The 18,747-nt window shown below is 45.2% G+C and overlaps 1 protein-coding gene and 1 pseudogene across 4 annotated transcripts in view; one reads left to right on the forward strand and one right to left on the reverse strand.

Annotated features, from left to right (window-relative positions):
- Positions 1-18,747, reverse strand: part of ARHGEF28 (Rho guanine nucleotide exchange factor 28) — a 350,771-nt gene that overhangs the window by 279,280 nt on the left and 52,744 nt on the right. The window lies entirely within an intron of this gene.
- LOC106991645 (synaptopodin 2-like protein) lies at positions 14,068-16,953 on the forward strand (annotated as a pseudogene).

Consider the following 18,747-nt stretch of genomic DNA (forward strand, 5'->3'; position numbering starts at 1 on the left):
AGTTGTGTCTGACTCTTGGCGACCCCATGGACTGCAGCCCACCAGGCTCCTCCGTCCATGGGATTTACAGTATACACCACTGTAAAAACATTATGAAAAAGTATTTGTATGTTTTTATCTTGTGATTTTGACGTAAAAATTATTTAAAGTTTGCCATCTACAAAAGCCCTCATACACACATGCTTTAAATTTTGGGGAAAGGCTTTCTAATATACTTTTTTAACCTTGCCAAATGTTTCATGAGTTTTTTCCTTTTTAATGCAACAACTTCTGATTGATTTGCAGGAAGAATTATTAACATCAGGAAAAATGGGAATTTACTAGCTACATTTAAACAAACTCTTATATAATTGTTGGATGGGATTAAAATATAAATCCCTTTATTTATAAGTACACCCAGCACTCACTTCTTCAATTAGAATCTTTTTTTTACCATAGTATGGTATCTTTTCCAGCTACGACACTTCAAAGCCAATTTCAAAATAAACAGTACTTGGAACCGGACATTCAAGCCAAAGTACTACACAGCATTAAGATTACCAAGCATAGATTTTCAAACCAGTGGCACATTATCACTATATTACTCTGCCATGTATTACATGTCAATGCTTTTAATGAGAACAAAAGGGGCCATTAAAAATTTTTTTTTACTACAATGTTTAACCCTTACAGCTTTTTAGATTTGAGGTATGTTTTAGAAAATACGCTGTTACAGTAGTTATTGTCATTCGGTCACTAAGTCATGTCTGACTCTTTGCAACCCATAGACTGCAGCACGCCAGGCTCCCCTGTCCTTCACTGTCTCCTGGAGTTTGCTCAAATTCATGTCCATGCTACAGAAGCATGTTTTATTAATAAGTACATTAAGTAAGGGATACATGCTAACATTTCATACTTAAGGGTACAGGACAACATTTTGAAGCTCTGCTCTATAAAGTAAGCAAGCCTTCCCCAGAATGGTTAGGCTGCTTTTCCCAAGTCTTCCTCCGGGTTCAGTAGACTAAGGCATGACCTGTGGAGTGCAGGGCGCTCACCAGAGCCTCTAGAGTTGTGTGTTTATCCAGTGAAAAGGCCCACGTGAGCTGAAGTCCAGTACAGAATCCAACCTGGCACAGCTCTGTGAAGGATCCAGTGTCTCCAGTCAGTACAAGGCCCACTGCATCAAACCCCTGCCTCAACTTTGGACTGTATTATCTCAGACGAAAAGCAAAACATCAAGGGCTAAACAACATATTTACATTTCACCTAGTATTCAACAACTCATATTTTATTATTTCCGTTTACCTTTTCCCTGTTTTCACTGAAGACAGTTACGAACCATTTTGAGCAGCAGTTTTCTTGTTTTTCAGAGAAACTATATTTCACTGCTTGAAAAAATAAACTAAAACCAATCCCCCCCCCCCCCCCCCCCCCCCCCCGTTCTCAACCTCAGTTCCAACACTTATAAAACCTCTATCAGGATCACCTGCTTAAGCTGTAAAGAACAAAGTCCAAGCAAATATATCCTCAAATAAAACTTCAAACCAAATCAGATATTAAAAACTATATCCTCGCTTTTCTGAAATTAATTCCTCTGTTATAGCTAAAAGCAGGAGGCTCTGTGTTCACCTGCAAAGCTGCAAGAGCTGCGTGGTGAAATGTGGCCACACCTCCTTTTACATCAAGTTTAATGATAAAAAAAATTTGTATTTGCTGAACAAGTCACAATTGCCTAAGTTCTTCACGTGCTGTAGCTTTGCACTATGTAAGTGTCATGCACCGCGCTTCATTTTCTAATGCTTGAGTGCTCCACCTGCAATTTCAAAAATTGAGACTCGAGTACTTTTATATCATACTGCATTTTTTTAAAAATATTTCTTGGGAAACTGAAGAGCCAGTACAGTTCTAGTCTTGCTGGCAGACACCATGGACTAATTTGGGGTCTCAGTAGAGAGCCGCAACTTTTAATTTTGCTCCCAAAAGAGGAAACAATCTTGTGAAAAGATCAAGATACAAAAAATTCAATATGTTAGATATTTTTTGAAAGACACACACTATTCCAATATCTTTGATTGCTAGTTAACGCTAAAGAAAAATATTAGGCTATTTTCAACAGGTGAAAAGAATATTTTAATGTTTAAAAATAACGTTTAACTAATACAGAAAAAAATCAATTCTTTGAAGTTCTGGGTTTCTCAAGTTTTTGCATCTAAATGAAATATTCTAAGACTGATTCAAGATAAAACCATGGCTAATTTTGCCTTCAACATGCTAAAAATTGGTGTGTATGCCTCTCATACAACCTATTAACAGATAATGGTCAAATATTCATCAATACTATAAACAACTACATTTAGAAGGATTATGGTATGTGAAGTACTGCATTACATATTTTACCAACATCATCTCAGAGAACCCTCATGGCTGCTGTTGTTCAGTCACTAAGTCATGTCCAACTCTTTGTGACCCCATGGGCTGCAGTACTCCAGGCTTCCCTGTACTTCATTAACTCCTGGAGTTTGCTCAAACTCATGCCCACTGATTCAGTAGCCTTAAGAAAATGCTACTTAGTTACCTAAACCTTCATTTACAAGTCCCTCCAGTTACAATGTTAACTGCAAAGCAAGTTACCTAAACAAAAATATTTAAATGAACAGACCACTCACAGAATTACAAGCAACAACCTCCCGTGTTCATTCTTCCCCCAACCCAATGCCAGCATCTACCCTCTAGCAATTTTATCCTGTACACCAAAATTTTTTCTATAGTTGTTTGCTTTGGCTTGATGTGGTTACCAGATATTTTAACTAAAACACAAATAAACTGAAAATAATGCTGGCAATCTTTTTTTAAGCATGAAATAAGGGCTTCCCTGGTGGCTCAGAGGGTAAAACGTCTGCCTGCAATGCAGGAGACCCGGGTTCAATCCCTGGGTCAGGAAGATCCCCTGGAGAAGGAAACGGCACCCCACTCCAGCACTCTTGCTTGGAAAATCCCATGGATGGAGGAGCCTGGTAGGCTACAGTCCATGGGGTCGCAAAGAGTGGGACACGACTGAGCGACTTCCCTTTCCCTTTCCCTTTCAAGGTTAAATAAAATTGAGAAGAGAGTTTGAGTACTGGAGAACTTCAAGTCACATACAAAACAATCAATGAGAATGTGACAGAGATCCACTAACAAGTAAAAAGAAATAATCATAATAAGATAAAAGCTTAAAGACAGTAATTTCAACATTTAAGGAATACGGGTAACTTCTTCCCACCTAGGAGAAAATAGAAGACAATCTCGGGTATTTCTAATAAAAATGACCCTCATAATAATGCTTTGCAAATCAAATAAGACAACATCAATGTCCCACTGTATAAGTTGTGCCAAAAAGAAGTCACAACCTCCTTCAATTAATCTCTCACACACACAATTCACCTTATGTTCATTCTAAGAGTCAACAGAGCTGAAAACTGTGTATTAGGTCACCCTGAACAAGGCTAGGCTGGTATTTAAGCAGCCATTCCAGAACTGTAAGCTCTAGCCATGATGCTCTGCTGCCTTTCAGCCAAAGGAATAAAATATAAATTTTATAAATATTTTCAGAATTTTAATTTCATTTTCAAAAACTAGAACCCCAGGCAAATCTTTTCTCCACCACTGCTAACTCTGAATTGTGGTCCCCCTTTTAAGGAGCTTCACTTTAAAGGGCCTTCCTGATACCTGCCCTCTTCAGCTAGGAGGGCCTCCAGCACCCTTGTCTCCACTTTACAAGGGCAAAGAAAAGCTCAGCAAAGTTGTGCCATTTGACTGAGAATGAAACCAAGAGGTTAAGTGTGGCCAAGGCATGTGGATCCAGCCTGTCTAACCCCAGAGCCCATGCTCTCCTTGGCCTCAGCACAGTCCTTTTGTAACATTACTACAATCTGAAAGACAGAAATTCATTTGGCTAAAAAGCTGTAAGAACCTCATAGCGAGGAGTATAGGCTCAGAAACAGACTGTGTTTGAACACCAGTTCTACCCTATTCTGTGTGACTCTGGGCCTGTTACTTACCTCCCTGGGCCATGAGTCAAGTAGAACCAGTAACAGTACCTACCTCTTAAGACTGTTGGGATGATTAAGAGATTTGATAGAGTAAAAAGAGAAAACACTTAATGGGCACGCAATAAATCCTAGCTGTAACTATCATTTATCATCATCGCATATTACAATGCGTGCATGCTCAGTCGTGTCCGACTCTTTGCGACCCCATGGACTGTGCCCAGCCAGGTTTCTCTGCCCAGGGGATTCCCCAGGCAAGAACAGTGGCGTGAGTTGCCATTTCCTCCTCCAGGGGATCTTCCCGACTCAAGGATCAAACTGGTGTCTCTCCCACCTCGTGCATAGGCAGGGGGATTCTTTACCACTGGTGCCACCTGGGAAGTCCAATCAGTGCATATGAAGCATACACAAAGGGTTTTTTAAGCATTTGAATCTTTATTTCAAATAAAATCATCCATAACTTCTACATATTAGACTGATCAAAGTGATTTGGCAGTAACTGGGGTGAAAGGGTAAGAACGAGGTCTATTCAGCTCAGCCTCATCTGGCAGCCCTGAAGAATTCCGAACGAGGTCTATTCAGCTCAGCCTCATCTGGCAGCCCTGAAGAATTCCCAGGTATCAGGAATTCTGAAGCGCACTGTACCACATCACTATAACACCGTCAACCTGCACAGGATTTTTCATTCATGTTTTTATTTGGCTGCGTTGGGCCTTGGTTACAGGATGTGTGATCTTTAGTCGCGGCATGTGGGATCTTTCGTGGAGGTGCACGGACGCTCCAGCTGTGGTGTGGGCTCAGCAGTTGTGGCATGCAGGCTCCGGGGTACATGGGCTTCATTGCTCTGCACCATGCAGGATCTTAGTTCCCCAACCAGGAATGAACCTATGTCCCCCTGCACGGCAAGGCAGATTCTTTACCACTGGACCACCAGGGACATCCTAACTCCACAGAATTGTATTTGATTTTACAGAACCAAATATTCCCCCTCCACTATGAAACTTCAAAGAGCAGAGCGCAATTACTATTGGGGTAATTCTATTGCTACCTTAGTTTGAAACCTGCGGCACTGGGGACGGAAATCGTGACTCACCTCTCCTTCAGTGAACCTTGGAGTATAGAATTTTAATTGTATTTCACAACTGTTATACTAACAGGAGGAAAGAACCGTTAAACGGGAGGTAAGTCCAAGTAAAAACCTTCCACGCCGACACAATGGATGGGCAGGAAAAAGGCATTTCAGAAATAAACGTCCTGCTGAATACACAGCAGTGTCTACAGACCTGCTTCAGACTGGAGTTACCCACCTGATTTATGCAGGTCGAAGCAGCTTTATGAATTACTTGGTGAACTCAGTGTGGGGAAATGTCTGAAGATTAGAAAGCAGGCAACACAATAACTATTCAAAAGGATCTCATTAATTCCAACGACTGGGGGTGGGGAGGAAGAAGGGGAGCCAGTCAGTCTGAAATGGGACGGCCTAAATTAGAGGACGTTTGTAAAGTACAAAGAGGAGCAGGCGCTAGCTGCTAGCAAAATGTTCTGCCAGACTAGTCACACTTGCTTGTATTTCACAGGATGTATCTGCACACAGTGATTAAGCCCTCAAAAAGCTTTTTTATACATCAATGGAACATTCCCTTTACCGGCTCACTTTTGCTATTAATCTGTTTAGTGTATCCTTCATAGTCAATGCAAAGCTCACTCACTCAAGCATCGTGGGCAAGTTCCATCTTATCAGGGCATCAATGTCCTTATTAGCAACACAGCTCTAAAGCTCCTCTCTCATGTCAAAGTCAATTCACTGCACAACACTATGCAGGCTGTCATGGGAGGGATAATAAAATATATAACGTATACATATAATACTGTCCCTAGCATGGATGAGCTAACAACCTGGCCAGGATAAGATCTATAGCCATGAAAAGTTGAGGGTAAAGAGTAATACCCCTGAGCTGGCGGAACACGATGGTCTAGGACGCACATGAAGTGATAAATGAGTTACATTGATAGAACGAGAGAAAGGAGGATTCAGCATGAAGACAGACCCGGATACATGATATTTTTATGAAACACTGAGGAATTAGATAAATTAGAGTAACAGGTCTGGAAACCAGAGGAAGTAAAGGTCACTGGCCTCTTACGTTAACACACAATTCATCCCTAAAACAACACATACTAAATTTGCAACAAGGACTTCCCTGGTGGTCCAGTGGTTAAGAATATGCCTGCCAGTGCAAGGGACATGGGTTCAATTCCTGGTCCAGGAAGATTCAATGTGCTGCAGGACAACTGAGCCCGCATGCCCTACAGCCGGCGCTCAGCAACAAGAGCAGCCACGATAATGAGAAGCCCGCATCTCTACAACTAGAGTAGCCCCACTCACCACAACTAGAGAAAAGCCCGCGCAGCAACGGACGACCCAGCGCGGCCAACATTTTAAATAAATAAATGAAAATCTTCGACAGAAGTGAACAACAGACTTCCAGGGGGCGAGACTGCTGTGCCAAAGACCTAACAACATTCCTAATTTCATGTTCGCTTTGAGTCAGAATGTAAACAAAATATACTCCAGTTTTTCTGACAATGAGCTTTTTACTTTTCCATCTTAATGGAATGCATGATCAAGTTTAATACAACTAACTGATGCTGACAATTCTCTGCTTGGGCACAGATAGTGATCATATCAAATTTATCAACCCTTGCTTCACTACCAGCATCTCATTTCTATTTTCTTATTTTGCACTCATCCTTATAAAACAAGGAAATGGAGCAAGAAAAATAAGTCACATACTGTAAAGAGTCATGCTATTAAAACTGAACTGGCAGGTGTGACGTGCCCACAAGTTCACTCGCTTGCTGATGCCTTAAAGCTCAAATTCAATACAAGAAAGACTGTTTTCTTGGCAGAGCTGTTCAGCCCAAGAAGTTTAAAGCAGCAATCTGGCAATGTATCCCAGAGTAGTCAAGAAAAATATTACTGAGAAAGAGGCATTTGAGTTAGGTCCTCAACAGAATAAAGCCTGGCTAATACAGCTTTCTCTTATTTTGTAAATTATAGAGTTTCTCCACTTTTTACTTCAACAAAAGAAAAGTAACTCTCCCCAGAGTCTTCTGCAGGATTATTGCAAATTAAGTGGATTCATATGACTTATAGTTCATTGATGAACCTTATAGAGTCTGTGAACACCAAAAATTTAGGTATGAAGTTTTGTGTGATGTGCATTTTTCTGACAAGAGTTTACAGCTTTCAGATTCTCAAGGGACTACTGGACATTAAAGACTAAGACCTTTTTTTTTTTTTTTTTATCATGCTAGACATCAAAATTAAAAAGTGTTCCTCTGTGAAAGCCCAAGTGAGGGAGATCAAAAGGCATGCTACAGACTGGGAGAAAATACCCAACAAAGGACTAGTATCTAGAATATATTAAGAACGCTCAAACAGTCCAGTTAGAAAATGGACAAAAGACATGGACACTTCACTGAAGAGGATATTTGCATGGCAAATAAGGTCATGGGAAGATGTTCAACATCATTAACCACTTTAGAAATGCAAATTGAAACCACCATGGATATTAACTGGATTTACTGTGGTGATCAATTCGTAATACAATCAGTCTTCTATATCCGCAGATGTGGAACCTGAAGATACAAAGGGCTGGCTGCACTATACCATTTCATGCAAGGGACCTGAACATCCACAGATCTGAGTGTCCACCAGTGGGCCTGGAACCAGTCCTCCATGAGTACCGAGGGATAACTATATAGATGTAAGGAATGATTGTGTTTTATACCTGAGACAAATACTATGTTCTAGGTCAATTAATTCAGAAAGAGAACTTTGGTTCATGTATTGGAATGCTACACAGCTGTTTTATCTACTATAGAAAGAAATACTTAATGCCTTGGAAAGATGTTCACTCCAAGTTAAATTTAAAATGAAAGTTATTTAAAACATATTGTATAAACCCATTTTTGGAAAATATATGTACAGAATATGTACAAAAGATATTAGAAGGCTATAAATGTAAAAAAAAACCACACACACATAATGAAATATCAATATACCATTCAAATTGCTATAACAAAAAACAGTGGCATAACCAAATCTTGGCAAGGATGCAGAGATACTAATCACTTACATATTGCTGGTAAGAATGCAAAATAATATAGCTATTCTGGAAAACAGTTGGGCCAATCTCTTAAAAACTAAATACACGTTGCCACCAGTAATTCCACTAACGGGTATTTCCCCCACCCCCAGAGAAATAGAACTTTATGTTCACACAAAAACCTGTATATTATTGGTCACAGCCTTACCTATAACAGCCAGAAACTAGAATCAGCCCAGACGTCTCCAACAGTTGAATGCTGAAGACACCACAGTCTGCTGTCTGCGTGCACACTTACATGTGTACATGCCTAAGTCAGCAATATATACTACTCAGAAATTAAAAGGAACAAACTATTTACACAACACGGATCTTTAGGAAATTGTGCTGATCAATAGGAGCCAGTCCCAAAAGGTCACAGACCATAATCCCACATATAATAACATTTTTAAATGAGAAAAATTAATGGACAACAGACTAGTGGTGGCCAGAAGTGGAATACAGAATTGGGAGGGTAAGGAGGGAAGGCGGTCATGATTACACAAGGGCGGCATGAGGGATCCTAGCAGTTTCAGAACCATTCAGTGTCTTGTCTGTGGTGGTGAATGCATGAACTTACACAAGTAACAAAAAAGGATGCTGAAATTTAAGACCACAGAGACTAGTAAATATAAGTAAAACTGGGAAACCTGAATAAGATGAGTACATTGTATCACGGTCAATATCAATTTATCTTAGTAGTAGTAGTAGTTAGATGCTCAGTCATGTCTGACTCTTTGCGACCCCACAGACTGTAGCTCACCAGGCTGCTCTGTCCAAGGGATTCTCCAGGCAAGAATACTGGAGTGGATTACCATTCCCTTCTCCAGAGGATCTTCCCAAGTCAGGGATCAAACCCAGGTCTCCTACATTGCAGGCAGATTCATTACCATTTGAGCTGTAGGGCAATTGAGCTTATTATAGTTTTACAAAATATTACCATTGGGCAGAAAGTATAAAGTTTCTCCACAGTGTTTCCCGGGCACTCAGCAGTAAAGAATCTGCCTGCAATGCAGGAGACGTGGGTTAGATCCCTGAGTGAGGAAGATCCCCTCAAGAAGGAAATGGCCACCTGCTCCAATATTCTTGCCTGGGAAATCCCATGGACAGAGGAGTCTGGCAGGCTACAGTCCATGGGGTCGCAAAAGAGTCAGACACAACTTAGCAACTAAACAACAACTAATAGTATTTCTTATAACTGAACACGACTGTACAATTATCTCAATAAAATGGTCAATTTGAAAAGCCATGTTAGAATTTATGTATCCTAATCAATTTTCTCTTTTGCAGTGGCAACCATAGGTGGTCCACTGCCCCTCACCTCTCGCCCTCATTTTCCAATGATATTGCTACTGCTTAAAATATTTTTAGGATTCTTTCTCAGCCTGTGACATGTTTTGATTATTCTGTGTGACAGCTTTAAGAATAAATTTCAAATTTTAAAATGTCAAAAGAAATTCAGAACTGTTAGAGAAGAAACATAAGTGAACAAACTAGGAAATACTATTTATGGGCAAGAAACAAAGTAACTAGGTCATGAAACTGGCTCTCTTTTGTGGAGTCATGGGCTTAGTTTAAGCTTGTGAGATCCAAGATTAAAAAACCACATACTTCTGATTGAAAATCCCTTCTAGAGGCAATGCGAAGCCAAAAAAGTATCTGAAGTGAGGCAGTAACTTACCTAAGGTCGTCTTGTCACAGAGTTGACCCAAAGACTGCTAAATAGACTACAGAGACAAAATAAAGTAGCTGGGGGAATAGGCACATGGAAAATTCTCCCGATAACTTAGGGCATGTCTACTGAGATGTCAACAAATCCAACCAGAGGTGGAAGGCACCACCTCCCCCACAGCTCTCATCTGCATTTCAGACAGCAAACCGTGGCTTTGCACCACCCTCATCCACCTCCCCATTCCCAACTAGGCTTTATACAGTCTTTGCAGGAACAAAAAGGTACTCTCCACCTACTAACCACAAAAATTAAATTCTTAAACCAGAATAGCTAGACTACTGCACCCAATTCTAAACTATAAGACTAGTGGAACAAATGAGTAAAGCCTGGAGAAATTCTCAAATGATGCTTTCACATTTAGAAATATGACCTTAATGATTAAAAGAGATGAAGCTTAACCTCAGAGAAACAGCTAGTTTCTAAATGTTTCATTTAGTTTAGCACATTTACTCGGAACTTCCTATATATGCTTAGTACTCGTAAAAAAAAAAAGTATAAATGTCTCCCTTCAACTGTCTATCAATCTATTTGAAAAGAAAGGGTATACTGATATGAAACAGGCAAATAAGCTAGAGGAACAGATAACTTAACTATATACCAAGGAAAACACAAACATTCACTTTCTCTATAAATACTGTTATGTAGTTAGAATAGGAAAAAGGGGCCCAAAATGGCGGTGGCTAAAAGACAAGGAAGAGAAAAGACCCCGAAAATAGAACAAAGGAAGGTCCGACTGGAGTGAGGACCTCAGGGAGAATAAACAACACTCCTGGCTAACCCAATTTCCCCAGGGGGGAAAAAAGAAACATAAAAAGAGGAGCCAACGGGCTGGGGCACTCTCTCTCTCCCCCCTCCTCCTCACGCGCTGCGGTGCTCTTCTCTTCGCATCTTTGGGTCGACATGCCCTCACGCCTCGAGGATGGATTTTCCTGTTATTATCTAAATAAAATAGAGCTGTAACATAGAGCTGAAACACTGATCTGTCTAAGAGCTATAACACAGTCCGTTCGAGACCTGAGAGCTATAACATGCTCCGTCCAAGACCTGAGAGCTGCGACACACCGAGGGCTTTAATGTCCATCACTCCAAATCTTTGTTGTGACGAGACAAAGAACCAAGGAGCATACACTCGCCTGACAATACTCATTGCGTGTCTATTATATCCTAGGTACTGGGGATGCAGGGATGAGTTCTTCCTAGAGAAACTGCCAGCCCAGTGAGAAAACGGAAAACAATGAGAATATAAAATGTGTGGAATTCTGCGAATCCAGGGAGATGGAAACACTCAAATCAGTCAGTAGCCGAGGTAGCAGGCATGGTTCCCCAAGGAGATAAGGTCTAAGCTAAGTCTTAAAGAATACATACAACTGCTTTTTACTAGGGGCATTCCTACTTAGAAACGCATTTGGAAATGAGGGCAGAGCATGTCTGGTTCTTACGTGACTGAGTTGGTGGGGCAGGGGAGGAGCAGAAGAGGGAAGGGAACAGCTCCTGGCATTCAGCATCAGGAACCGTGCATGCTGAGCGTTCAATAATACTGGATTGATTCTGCTCAAAGAACTGTCCCACCCAAATGCAAACAGCAACCCTTGTTGAAAATCACTGATGTTCACCAGGTAGACCGTGAAACGGGAGGACATTCCAAGTAGAAGAAATAGGAGTAACTACATGGAAGCATTCAAGAAAGGGTTATTCATGGAGCTACAAACACCTCCAGGACTACTGAAAGTGTGCATAGGGTAGTCGTGGGAGAGAAAGATGGAAAATTTTTCCAGGCCCCAGTGTTACATCATACTAAGTAATATGAACTTAAAGCCAGTTAGTGGCTTTAGGCAACAGAGGCAAGCAACCCAAATTGCGTGTTAGAGAGATCACTGTGACACAGGGCTAAGATGAACTGAAAAGAGAGAGACCAAAGTCAGGGACGTCAACCAAGAGACCATTGCTATTGTTTAGGTGAAAGACAGTGAGAGCCTGATTCAAAGCAACGTTTTAGGGAGGACAAAGAAATGTGAGAGATTAAAGAACAAAATGAAGAGGCCTTGGTGCTTAACTAGATGTAGGGCATAAGGACCAGGAGGAACGAATCTACAGTAACTCCTTGGTTCCTGGCTTAGACAATGGGGACGACAGTGCCACTGGCCAAGAAGGGGAAAGTGGAAGGGGAGGCAGATAGATGACTTGGAGAGAAATAAAAATGAGTTCTGGCCATTAAGAGCTTGAGATGTGATGACTGGTGTCCAAGACAGGTCAAAAGCAGGGACCTGGAGTTCAAGAAAGAGGTCTGGGCTGGAGAGAAAGATTTTGATAATACAGTAACAGTAATTAAAGTCATTTGGGAGTAAATGAGATGGAGTAAGGGAATGGATACACACAAACTCAAAAAGGGCTTAGAACAGAAACGTGGAGAACTCCAAGAGAAAGGCAGAGGAAGCAGAGCTCACAAAAGGCACTGAGGAACAGAAAAATAGGGCTGACGTTTACGGAGCACTATTTATTGTATTAGCCAATTTTCATCCAGTCCTCACAAACATATAGAGTACCTTCCACTACTGTCCCCATTTTACAGATGGGAAAAGTAAGGCATAGAGAGGTTAAACACTTTGCTCAAAGGCACACAACAATTAAATGGTAGGATGGAAATTTAAAACCAAGCAGTCTTGTTCCAGATTCCACACTCCCAACCATCTATTACCATGTTAGAAATTTAGAAGGGGGCGGCTGCTGCTGCTGCTGCTAAGTCATGTCCAACTCTGTGCGACACCATAGACGACAGCCCACCAGGCTTCCCCGTCCCTCGGATTCTCTAGGCAAGAACACTGGAGTGGGTTGCCATTTCTTTCTCCAATGCACGAAAGTGAAAAGTGAGGGTGAAGTTGCTCAGTCGTGCCGGACTCTTAGCAACCCCATGGACTGCAGCCCACCAGGCTCCTCCGTCCATGTTAGAAATTTAGAAGGGCACGAATGTGACAAAATCCAAGAGAAATGAACAAAGGAGCAAAAGCTGCGAAGCAAAGCAAGATAAGAACTGAGAAGGAACACTGAAGCCGTGATTGGAGAGGTCGCTGGTCTGCCTGGCCATACCCATGCTGGAAGGAGCAGCCTAATGAGAGCAGTGCAGCAGTAACCATGAGGCGAGGAGTGGAGAAAGCAACGCTAAACAGCAAATGCTTTAAGAGTTTAGGAAGATGAGAGCTTTGCAGTTGAAGTTGTTAGAAAAGACTCTGCCTGGTGTGTCTCTCAAGCTGTGTCTCAGAAAGGAGGAACAGACTGAGAACTGGTGTTCAAATGTTTTCAAAAGCCAAGTCAAAAACTGTTTTGTTACTGTGACTAACATCCAGCTATACCCCTGGGCTCCTGTGATCTGAACAAACGTGACCCACCTATGATAAGAATAATAACTACTGTGCACGCGCTAGTTTCTTTTCTGTGATGGCCGTCTGCGGCGGCTTCTTGAGGAGTCTTATCTCCTTTTTTCTCCCCCTCTGAGATGTCGCGGTAACTTTATGGTCCCACCCCAAACCGAGATGCAATTAACTATCTTTAGTAACTCTCCTTCCAATGACATATTAGAAAGTCTTGTAGCAACTTCATGCTGACTCCTGGCCCCTTCGATTTCCGTCTTGGAGGTTCTCTCACCCATGACCGTTGCTGGTTATAAGACTTGCAGGATGGAAAACAATGTTTTTTGGTTTGGGGATTTTTAAAAGTTATGATTATTCTGATATAGTATACCTTTTATACATTTACTTCCTCTGGCCGGGCCATGTGGCTGGCAGGATGTTAGTTCCCTGACCAGGCATCCAACCCCGTGCCCCTGGCTGTGACAATGCAAGCGTTCTAATCAGTGAACCACCGGGGAATCACGGCAGCACTTAGACTTCAAAGGGCAGCAGGTTCGCGTCTAGGCAGCATGTGTTCAAGGTCTGTCCCTGCAGTTCCCTAACTTGGGTAGTTTAATCTCGGCCTCAGTTTCTTTCATTTGTAGAATGGAGAAAAGAGGAATGCCATTGTAATAACTTGTTGAGAGGATGGAATTAAGTCACACAGATTGCCTGGCACCATAGTCGGACGACTGACCTGCACGTCAGGACCGCAATGGACCTTCACCAGTTTCCTCTGGCTTCGCCCTGCCCAGGCATAGTTCACCATCTTTCCGGTCCTAACGTATGTGCTCATGCATAGGAAAATCTGAAGATGGAGCTGGGCAGGCAGAGGAGGACGCCAAGAGAGGGATCAGCTTTTGGCCACCAATGGGGTCTCCTGCACCAGCCTCTCTCATGCCAGTGCCACAAGCCTCGTCGATGTATCAGGGAGTCAGCTTGTCCTCACTGTGCGGCGGGTAGAGGATGAGGGGCCTGTGCGACCGCCACCCCTGGGTGAGCTTCAGGCACTGTGACCCATGTCTCCAGAGTCTGGAGCACCCAGGAGCTCCAGTTCCCCACCTCTCCAGCCCGGGCGCCTCCTCTCGCCCCCTGACAGTGAGGCTTACTAAGGAGAGACAGACAGTGATGCTGACGGCCCAGCCACTCAGGAAAAGCCCCAGCGACCCCGCTGCCGAGGCCCCACAAGGCCCACCCTTCCAGGAGCCCCACCAGATGAGGTCTACCTGTCTTGACAGCCCCGCAGAGCCAGCACCTGCTGTCCTTGGCCCTCCCAGCCAGGGTGACAGTCGTGTGAGCTCCCCATCTTGGGAGGATGGGACAACTCTTCAGCCACCCCCTGCCAAGCCCCTGCTGTTGCCCCATGGCCCCCTCCGGCCTGGCCCTCGTCTCACCCCTATGGTGGGGCCTGTTCCCCACCCAATGGCAGAAGATCTTACCACCACCTATACCCAGAAGGCCAAACAACCCAAGCTACAAAGGGCAGAGAGTCTCCAAGAGAGGAGTGTGAAGGAGGCCAAGACCAAATGCGGGACGATTGCCTCCCTGCTCTCCGCAGCCCCCAACCTCCACTCCAAGGGGGTACTGATGTTTAAGAAACGTCGGCAGAGAGACAAGAAGTACCCCCTAGTGAGCTTTGGGGCTGCCGCCGGGACCAGTGCTGAGGAGGAGGACGGCTTGCCTCCAACCAGTGAGTCCAAGCTGGACGAAGAGGCTTTCCCCTACGCCCGCAGCCTCACCAACCAGTCCGACTGGGACAGCCCCTACCTGGACACGGAGCTACCAGGCCGAGCTCAGGCACAGCAGAGGGCCGGGGGCTGGGAGGGCAGCCGAGTGAGGCCTCCGGGCGAGGGGCCAAATCTGAACAGCAGCACCAGTGCGCAGCCTCCATCACCCAGCAGCTGGCCCGGGAAGGTCCAGCGGCCACGCTCAATGGGCAGGGCCTGCAGTCTCCACCTCGGCCACAAAGCGCTCTGCCAGAAGCGGCTCTGCTCCCACCTAGCCCCTGTAGCCAGCCCCCAGACCTTTCCTCCCTGGCTGTGGAACCTCTACCTCAACTCCAAGCATCTTTAACCGCTCAGCTAGGCCCTTTACTCCCGGTTTACAAGGGCAGCGGTCAGGTACCACCCCAGTTATTCTCCGGCCCCTAGTTCCCAAGAGGGCAAATGAGAGCCTGGGAGGCCTCAGTGCCGCCCCACTGCCTTTCCTGTCTCCTCCGCAGGTTGCCTTTCCTGTGCCCAGCTTCACTTCAGGGGTTCCCAGCCACGTGCCAGTCCCCGCTTCCCCCAGCACCCCACGCCCCTCCGGCCCCGTGACGGCCACCAGCTCCCTATACATCCCAGCCCCTAATCGTCCTGTTACACCAGGCGGAGCCCCAGAGACACCGACCCCGCTAGCCATGACCTCCACCACTTCTATCTTTGTCATCACCTCTGCGACCTGCTGCGCACCCAGAAGCGCCTACCCCTAGCTCCGCGGCCCCTGAGCCCCCCAGCGCCCAGGAGCAACACATCTCCATGCCAGCTGCTCGCACGGCATCCTCCAGGAGGCCTGGCGTCGGGGAACCCGAAAGCAGATGTTCCGGTCAGGAAATGAGGAGATGAAGAACTCGCCCAACCCCGAGCTGCTATCGTTGGTGCAAAACCTGGATAAAAAACCCTGGGTTGGGGGCGCAGAATCTGGTCCAGAAGAGGATGCTCTGAGCCTCGGGGCTGAAGTCTGCAACTTCATGCAGCCACCAGGGGGCAGGAGTTACAAGACGTTGCCCCACGTGACAGCTAAAACCCCGCCTCCAATGGCTCCCAAGACCCCACCCCATACGACTCCTAAGACTCCACCCCCAGTGGCTCCTAAGCCCCCTTCTCGAGGACTCCTTGATGGGTTAGTGAACGGGGCAGCCCCTTCTGCTGAAATCCCTGAAACACCAAGGCTTCAGGGGAGGGGAGGGGAGCTGTTTGCCATACCTCAGAGCTGAGCGGACAGGTATATGATGGAAGCTCCACTTGGTCCTGGCCTTGGCCCTCGGCCCAGAAACCCTTCTCCTACCCCCTCACTGCCTTCTTCCTGGAAATATTCACCCAATATACGTGCTCCACCTCCTATTGCTTACAACCCACTGCTCTCACCCTTTTTCCCCAAGCTGCCCGAACTCTCCCTGGTAAGACCCAATCCCAAGGGCCTCAGGAGCCCCTAAGCAGGGCATCAAGGCTCTGGATTTCATGCGGCACCAGCCCTACCAACTTAAAACTGCCATGTTCTGTTTTGATGAGGTTCCCCCGACTCCTGGACCCACCTCCTCAGGGCCTCCCAAAACTGCCAGAGTCCAGGAGATCCGCGGATTTTCAACTCCAGTGCCCCAGCCCACTGCGGAACCCCTGACCCCCACTGTGCTTGCCCCCAGAGCAGCCAGGACATTGGATGAGCCCATCTCGAGGACAGAGCTGGCCTCAGGCCCTGTCCTTCACCCACCCCCTCCTCCAGAGTCTCCCAGGGGTCTTGGGACCTCCCCCAGCTCCTGTGGCTTCCAAGTAGCCAGGACCCGGTTCTCAGCTACCAGAACAGGATGGCAGGCTCATGTGTGGAGGCCTGGGGCAGGCCACCACTGAACAGGGCACAGCTCCCAGGCCCAAGGGGAGGTGGAACATCCAGTTCCTAAAATTGCTTCTCCTTCCCAACGCTCTCCCTGCCCCACTACCCCCCCTCCCAAGCAGGCTAAATTCCCCCTGCCAGAGATAGTTTTGGAGTTGGTGTCCTATTCCCCAGCTTCCTCCTGGCTCCCAACCTCCCTGCTGCCTTCCGGCCTACTCTCTCTGCTTCGGTGTCTGTGCTTCTCCTTGTAGTTCCTTGCCTGGATCTCCGTCTTTAGGTCTCTTCACCTACACTCCTGTGCTGGTCTCTATTTCTCTACATTTGTGCCTTTTTCTATGGGCCTTGTTTTAACATTCAATGAGAAACACAGTGGGAAGTTACTACCAAGACCTCAGGCAAGAAGCTCACCACCAGACAGGCAGCAAAGGGACTGAACTGACCCCGATTTGCATTAAGTCGCTCGCTGCTCCTCACTCTTTCCCAGCTCGGCTGGTATGTTCCTAGGCATGTGTATGTCTGTGAATGTGTCTGTATGTGCAAGTGTGCGCATGAACACAGATGTACTCTTCTGTCTGAGGCAAGACTAAGAGGAGCAGTCTAAATAAAGACCCAATCTGGGTCTCACCTTTGCCCTGATTAAGAAAGAAAAAAAGAAGAACTACAAATTTCTATCACATATACAATTAGGATGTTAAATCAGCAGTGGAGATTCAAGACTAAAACAGAAAAGAACTTTCCTACAGATTAAATATTAAAACAGTGCAATGAGTTACCAAAAAAATCTTCAACTAACAAATACATTGTCCTGAATATTACTAAAGACAAAGAGAAATATAAGATCCCGCCCTCGAGACATTTACAGAGAGACAAGTTCAAACACATGAGGAGTTCAGCAGCAATTTAAGAGCTTAAACAATAATTCAATAATAATACATAATTGTGGGCTTCCCCGGTGGTTCAGTGGTTAAAAAATAAAAAATCCACCTGCCAATGCGGATTCAATTGGACCACGGGTTCGATCCCTGGTCCAGGAAGATCCCACACGTCATAGAGCAACTAAGCACATGGGCTACAACTGCTGAGCCCGTACTCTGGAGCTTGGGAGCCACGACTACTGAGCCCACACGCCCTGGAGCCCAAGCTCTTCAACAAGAGAAGCCACTACAATGAGCAGCCAGTGCTCAGCATCTAATGCGTAGCCCCTGCTCACTGCAACCAGAGAAAGCACTCAGAGCAATGAAGAAACAGCACAGAGCCAAAAAATACGTAATTTTAAATAATAGTAGTGCACAACTGTGTAGAGCTCATGAGGGACTGCAGTGAGGTCAGGGGGAATGAGGACTCAGAAGGGGCCATGGTCTTTGGAAATTAGAAGGTTATGGGGAATCACCTTTACTGCAGTGAAGAGGAAAATGAAGGGCTTTTGTTAGATAATTTGGTCTTTTCATGTTGGTGGGGACCTGTGCATACTTACAAGGAAAGGGGAAAGAGGAGAATGTTCGAAGTGCTGATGAGAATAGACCTTGGCTGTTGGCACCCAGTGACCAAGCATGTTAAATGTCCCAAAACGGGAACAGTCCTGCATCCTGAAGAAACGTGCCATGTTCTTCTTAGAAATCTGGGCAGATTTCCATTCTGCTCCTGATGGCTCGGATGTGCCTTTTCTTCAAAAGAGAGCCTGCTGCTGCTGCTAAGTCGCTTCAGTCATGTCCGACTCTGTGCGACCCCATAGACGGCAGCCCACCAGGCTCCCCCGTCCCTGGGATTCTCCAGGCCAAGAACACTGGAGTGGGTTGCCATTTCCTTCTCCAGTGCATGAAAGTGAAGTCGCTCAGTCGTGTCCAACTCTTAGCGATCTCATGGACTGCAGCCTACCAGACTCCTCC

This window comes from Ovis aries, chromosome 16 (assembly GCF_016772045.2).
Source record: "Ovis aries strain OAR_USU_Benz2616 breed Rambouillet chromosome 16, ARS-UI_Ramb_v3.0, whole genome shotgun sequence".
NCBI lineage: Eukaryota > Metazoa > Chordata > Mammalia > Artiodactyla > Bovidae > Ovis > Ovis aries.